The following is a 7,479-nucleotide window of genomic DNA, read 5'->3' as shown; positions in this document are numbered from 1 at the left end:
GTGTGTGTGTGTGTGTGTGTGTGTGTATTATCGGGAACAAACAAGAATCAGATTGTAGTTCATGCAGGGTGCTTGGCAACCATCTTTGAACATTTCAATTGTACTAATAAGCATTGGGTTGTTACTAAGTGAACCCAACCCTGATGATTTTATTATGTATGAAGCAGTAAGTCGATGTGCTTTCAAATGTTTGGGATGGGGTTTGTGGTTAAAGGCATCTCTTTGAGATGATTACTCACACATTAAAGGTAGCCTTGAGCATAGAACTGAAGTTACAATATCCTATGAGAAATTACTAGACCACATAGAAAAGGACATACCACAACAAGAAATGCAGACACCTCTTGAACAACCTAGTAGCATAGCAGCTACACACATTATGGCTGACAACAACTAAAAGAGACTGAAGACAAGAACAGGATATAGAGTCATTGACCACCAACCAAAACCACCAGTAACTGATGCAAGACTGCAAGCATTCAATCATGAACACATGCAACATCAAAACATCATTTTCATGCCATAACCAGCCAATGAACAATCAACATAACATTATAACAGAAAACCACCACAAACTATGGTTTTAAAAAATCGCAATCCGGGTCGTAGGACCATGCGTTTCAATGATCCTACTTTATCAAAATGATCCTAATTCTATATAGAATAGCAATTGGTAGGATTAGAGTAGAATTGTAATAGGATCTTGGTAGAATCATAACTTGTATTGCCACGCTAGATATTTTACCTGTATAATTTTACAAGAAATTAACACCGTAGAAAATAAATAGGTATATCTAATTTTAACAAAATTATGAACTCAAAATTCTTTTTTTTTTTTTTTTTCGACTGATTTTCATTAGGTGGTTCAAACTACATTCAAACATCACTACGTAGATTGACAATGTAAGCATATTTTTAATCCACTATCGCATTTAATTAGAATAATGATGATGGTGATGAAGATTTTGATGACAAAATGGTTTAAATGATGCCAAAGAAGTAAATGGCATTTTAGATGTTGGAACTAATGTTAATGAGCTAGGTGGACAATTTTGCTTTTGTTATTTTCTCTATTTTTATATTTTAGATGTTCATGTTGCATGGTTTTTGTTTGACTGGTTTATTTTAAAATTTTGTTTTTTAGTAAGCATGCATTCCTTTTTTCATTACAAGCTAGTTTGATGGAGCTAGGAATGCAACTATTTAACACTCGTTCTCCTTGTCACATAAGGGTTATATTACAGAAGCTACTTGTTATTTTCCTAGTTTGAGCACTTACCAAACATTTTTTTAGGTTTATAATATGTAAATATATTAAAAATAACATATAATGCATTTTTATATTTATTTCATATTGTTAGTAGAACCTTACAATCCTCGTTTTGATGATTCCAATCCTAAGTTCTGATTCTGCTAACCCTTCCACTGATCCCAATGTAAGATCTCAATTTTAATAACCTCGCCACAAACACACACAAAATCCTACCAAGGATGTTGTACAACCTGAACTGGTTTAATATCTCTTCTCCACTTAGTCGGTTTGGTTGCAACCTTCGTATAGCCTTTCCATTAAAGCTTCCGACACCACGAGTCCTCCAAGGATGTCCAGGTCGTTAAAAACGATGATGACACATAAAACATAACTTGCATCCATGCTTTGAGGATAAGGACCCAACATCCTTATTACACATTGGGCATGCTAAGTAATCTTTGGTGCTCCAGCCCAACCGATTGCCGTAGGCGGGGAAATCATTAATTATCTACAAAAGTACAACATGCATCTAAAATGTTGTCCCGGTTTGCACATCAAATGTCTCCACTCCTTTTTCCCATAATTGTTTCAACTCATCAATTAATGGCCTCAAGTAAACATCAATATTATTACCAGGTGGCCTCGGTCCAAGAATAAGCAGAGACATATAAATGAAGGGTTCCTTCATGCATTGCCATAGCGGCATATTGTATGGCATCATCATAACTGACCACATGTTGTATGGGTTGTTCATGTTACCGAAAGGATTGAACCCATCTGAATCAAGGCCAAGTCTGATGTTGCGAGGATCACTAGCAAACCACGGATGCATTTTATCAAACTTGACCCAAGCTTCGGAGTCCGCTAGATGGCTAAAGGTGTTTCCATCTTGAAGACGTTTCTCTTTATGCCATCTCATATCTGTAGCAGTCTTTTTGCACATATACAATTATTGCAGTCGCGAGATTAATGGACAATATAGAAAATTTTTTTAAGGGATCTTTTTACCCTTCTTCTGATTAGCTGTATACCTCGGTTCACTACATTGTGGACACTTATTCGCATTTTCGTGTTCACCATAAAAGAGTGCACAATCATACCTACATGCATGTATTGTAGTGTAACCGAGATCCAATTCACGCATGTATGTCTTTGCCTCATAAAAGGACTTTGGAAGTGTTTTACCATCAGGTAGTGTTGCCTTAATGAGGCTTAAATGCATGTTAAATATGCTCTAAGATAACCCATGCATTGTCTTTGCATGGAGCAACTTTATTAGGAACTCTAATTTTGAGAACTTTCTATAGTTTGGATATAGGGACACCTGTGCATCCCTCACGAGATTAGCAAATGATTTACCAAATCGATTTAACATACTAGGATCACAAGGTATGGTACCTAATGAAGTAGATTCATCACCATTACGTGACACATTGATGTCTTCCGTGTCCATTGCGATCCCCCTTTGTAAGTCACCTAACATTTTGATTAACCCTTCCGAACGTGTATCACCACCTACTATATTTGTCCCCTCATCTTCATCGTCATCATCATCGCTCTGAACTGTGTAATCTTCACTGTGGAACAACCATCTTGTGTACCTTTTCTCCATTCCAAAGTCTAATAAATGTGAATGGACCAGATCAATGTGTTTGAATGTTATGTTTTGGCATCTCTTGTAAGGACACTTTATTCTACTAGCACTGTCAGCACGAGGACGCGTGAACTCTATGAAATCATGTACCCCTTTCACGTATTTTGGAAAAAACCTACCCCGAGCGTTTATCCAACTCTTATCCATGTTTATTAATTCCCTATAACATGTTCAAGTAAATGGTGTTGATTACATTGTCAGAATGTTTATGACGCATGCATTGTGAATCCTATAATCAACAACCTTCCATTTAAAGGGTACGGATCCTATCCCATTCAGGAATGTTGCAATTACATTGCCATCAATTGCTCAAATTCCTTCGTCGTAGTCAGTATAAATTTCAGCAACATCTCCCCATGGCTCTCCAAGTACACGAGATGGGGGAAGTGCACATCACCTGCTAGTTTTCTATCACTAACAAGTTGCCACCACACCCCACTATGCACCCAGAGAACACAAGTAGAGACGCGATCGAAATATATAATGACAATGACGAAAGCGTGAACGATGACAAGAATATAAATACAACTTCCTAAATTGTCCACATTGGACAATTCAATAATGGTTGAAATACGAACATGACTAATTGTAAATGAAACAAATAATCGACATGTTCAATTGATTATTAGTCTACATAATATGACTAATACTCAATTGAATTTTAACATTTGATTTGTCCCACATGTACAATGAGGCATGAATGTATAGTAACCATTCTTGAACGGGTCTAAGCTTTGATGCACACATGAAATGACAATAATTAATTTTGCATAAGGGGCTCGTGATAAGTAGGCAAGGCATGATCCTTATGGCATTAAGGTGTAAACCTTTTGAAAATTTCAATTTTTAGATAAAAATACATAAATAAAATACATGTACTTGATGAATCAAAGCCTCTTCTCTCTTAAAGGCTTGAAGACTTTCTTTCTTTAATCTGTGTCCCTCCCTTCTCCTTCCCTCCCTCTTTGGTTTTTTCTCTTTAGATGGGCCTCTCCCTTGATGTAAGGATCTTATTTTTCATGTTCCTCAAAGACAATGATGGTGAAAATAATGATGCATGCATGGTTGATGGATGTCTTATGACTCTTATTAACCCAATGCGAAGTCACTAATACTTTCATCACTAAAAACCAGTTTTTTTGTAGTATTATCATAAAAAAAAAAAAAGTGAATTGAGTAACTATTCTATTTTTACTTTTGATTTAAAAAAAAAAAAAAACTTGTTGGATACGGGATTTTGACAATATTATTGATTTGGTTTTTTTGTTTTTGGTTCTCTGTTAAAGGTTTTATTATTTATTTTTTTTAGGGCCTTTTTGTTCTCTTTGTGTTGCGGGAAAAATTTTGAGAAAAGAAAATGAATCGAAATTGTGTGAACTGCTAGGTATTGTTTGGTTAGAATCTTGGCTATGTTCTTATAGCTTTCGAGAGCAACAGGTAATTGTTTTTATTTTTTGGCTTTCAGAGGCATGAAGATGCACTTTTAAGATGCTAACCAAATGGTGCCCAAATTTTCTCCTTTTTTTAGACCCAAGAACATCTCCTTAGTAAAGGTCTTGGACCAATGCCACATCTTGCACTGCTTGAGGAAATGAGAGAATCCCAGTTCAGGATGGGTCCCAGGGCATTACCCCCTCATCCAGCCATCATTGAGGAGCGTCTTGCAGCCCAACATAATGAATTCCAAGGGCTCCTACTTGATAACCAGAGACTGGTCGCAACCCATGTTGCTCTTAAGAAGGAATTAGAAGTTGCCCAGCATGAGTTGCAGCGGATGGGTCACTTTGCTAGTTCCTTGCACACGAAAGAGGACATTCAGATGTGGGAAATGTATGAGAAGTCGATCAAAATGGAAGTGGGTCTTTGTGGGGTGGAGGCCATGAAGAATGAGCTTTTGCAATTGCAGGCTGATATTAAGGAGCTCGGTGCACTGAGGTAGGATCTTATTGGTCAAGTTCAAGCACTGAATCAAGATTTGGTTAGAGCAACTGGTGATCGACAACAGGCACCAGCACTGAAGGTAGAAATTGAGACTATGAAACATGAATTGCAGAGAACGAGGTAATGATTTGCGTGGTTATTATTTTAATGTACTTGTTATAAATGAGATCTTGTTGTTGCATATAAACATATGCACGTTGACTGCTCTTGGTAACTGGGCAAAACAAAATGGTTAAATAATTGAAAAATGATATTATTCATGAAGATAAATGAATTATGAGATTATGCATTGGATCTCTGGTACTAGATTCATGATAAAAAGTCCTTGTAGTTGTTTTAGAAGAAACGAAACGAAAGATTCAGTATGCTAGGATTGTTACTGTATAAGGTCTACCCAATGCTAGATGCAGAGGTGCATGCTAGATCGATATGAACATGCTGCATGGTAATATATGCTACAGAGATTGTTTTCTGTGATATGACTTCATGTGGTTTTTTTGGCATAGGACTGCCATTGAGTATGAAAAGAAAGGATATGCAGAGAATTATGAGCATGGTCAGTTAATGGGGAAGAATTTGGTTGCAATGGCTCGGGAGATGGAAAAGCTTCATGCAGAGATTGCGAATGCAGAGAAGAGAGCATGTGCCACTGCTGCTGTTGGGAATCTAGGTAAGTGTTTTTTTCATTGTTTATTGACTTGTTAGTTGGTAAGAACTTGAAGATAGGTTTGATTTGGTTTATGCTACTGCAGGTTATAGTGCAAATTATGGCAATCCTGATGCTGGTTATAGAGGAAATGCTTACCCAGCCAATTATGGCATGAATCCTGTGAGTTCTTGCTTTATATTTTTAAATGACCTCAATTGGTGTATATGCATGCTTGAGGGATTTTTGAGCATGTATTGTATATGTTATTATATCCCTCTATTTCAGATGCAGGCTGGTGCGGAAAGCTTTCCTCAATATGGACATGGACCAGGTTCATGGGGTGGATATGACATGCAATGAGCTGAAGGACATAGATAGATTATTTTGCGTATCGTCTTAGCTGTGGTCTTCTGGTCTCACATTTTGGATGCTTGCACACTGGTACATTGGGTTGCAACTTATTAGGTGTTCAGATTTGGGTTTAAAGTGTTCTCTCAAGATAGACATTGTGGGAAATGTTGTTGCCTTTGTTAAAGTTGAAAGTTTGAGTACTAAAGTTAAAGTTGGTTTGAAGATTTCAAAAGACAGTTCAACTCCTAGAATATAGGATACACAGAGATTTAGGATGTATCATTTTGGCCAGAAATTGAATGAACCGACAGATGAAGAATATAATTTAAACTCATTTAACTATCAGAAACCCATTATCACTAGAATAATTATGGAAGGATAAACTCAACACAAGCCTCTACCAGTTAAAATTTGTGAGGAATCCAGAGATCCTTGCACATGTGCAGAAGGTTACATTATGAGGTAGTGCGGCTGCACCAGAGAAGCATAGTTGATGTTGTAAGTTGCCATTATATCTAGTAGTAGTAGATAATTTCTAGACTTGATTTGTTTGCCTCAGCCATGCATCCACAATCAAATATCCCAGGTACCAAACTAAAAGACCTCAACAACCAATGAATTTATATAAGATGAAAGAAAAAGAAATTGCAGCAAACAACACTTAATTTATATAACGCCAGACAACTTTCTCACCCATATAATCGATTTTCTTATGCATAGACTAATTCAATAGAAAGCAGTAAACTAAATGGATCATATAAATACAACAAATAAATAGTGCTACAAAGAAGTTTTTTATGCCAACACCTTGAAGCTACCTAATCCCTGACCATAATTATCATTCCAAAACCCATTAAATTATATAGCACATTGTCTACTTCTTTGCACAGATCAAAATCCTGAATTTGAGAATCTATTCCCACCTCCCACTCCCAATCTATCTACTGATTCTGCATATCTATTTTCAGCAATTGAAAATTTAGAAAAATTTTGAGGACAAAGAAACTACATGAACACAGGACCATTATGACCAGAGCAAGCAGTATTTAATCAAGCCAGTACGAAATACGAGTCAACATATGAGGAGTTGAGTTCAACACCCAAAGTACAGAACAAGACACAAATTAGGAAATTGTTATGCTTTTATTATTTTCTTTTGTATTTTTTCATTTGTCGCAAATGTGTGCATAACCTTCTCATAATATTTACTTCAATGAAAAAAAAAATTGTAAATCTTAACCACATTTCTTTTTTTTCAACAAGTAAATCTTAAGGCATAAACTTACATTCATTTTGGGAAAAAGAATGTCGATTCTGTATGCAGAATTCTAATCCCAAATCATAGAAAACTATAGCCCAAGAGCAACCTAAACCTAAATAAAGGGAGCTTAATCTTACTGTGGAGCAGCTGGAGGCTGGAGGTGTGGAGTCAAGTCACCTGTGGAGCTGGGGATTATAGATGCCTGTGGCTGTGGTCCGTGGAGCCTAGAGGAGACGAGAACTCGAGCTGGGGATCGTTCACACTTTGCAGGCTCGCAGTATCAGCAAGTCCAACACGTAGCAGTGCACCAGAGGAGATGAGAGGCGACTCAGGAGAGGAGAGGATTGAGATTTGAGAGAGTGAGAGTTGAG

The 7,479-nt window shown here is 36.9% G+C and overlaps 1 pseudogene; it reads left to right on the top strand.

Annotated features, from left to right (window-relative positions):
• Positions 1-3,889: 3,889 nt before the first annotated feature.
• Positions 3,890-5,874, top strand: LOC131160784 (protein FLX-like 1; annotated as a pseudogene).
• The last annotated feature ends 1,605 nt before the right edge of the window (positions 5,875-7,479 follow it).

This window comes from Malania oleifera, chromosome 7 (assembly GCF_029873635.1).
Source record: "Malania oleifera isolate guangnan ecotype guangnan chromosome 7, ASM2987363v1, whole genome shotgun sequence".
In the NCBI taxonomy this organism is placed as follows: domain Eukaryota; kingdom Viridiplantae; phylum Streptophyta; class Magnoliopsida; order Santalales; family Ximeniaceae; genus Malania; species Malania oleifera.
The sequence above is the reverse complement of the archived record's forward strand: the minus strand, read 5'-3'. Positions and strand labels throughout refer to the sequence as shown.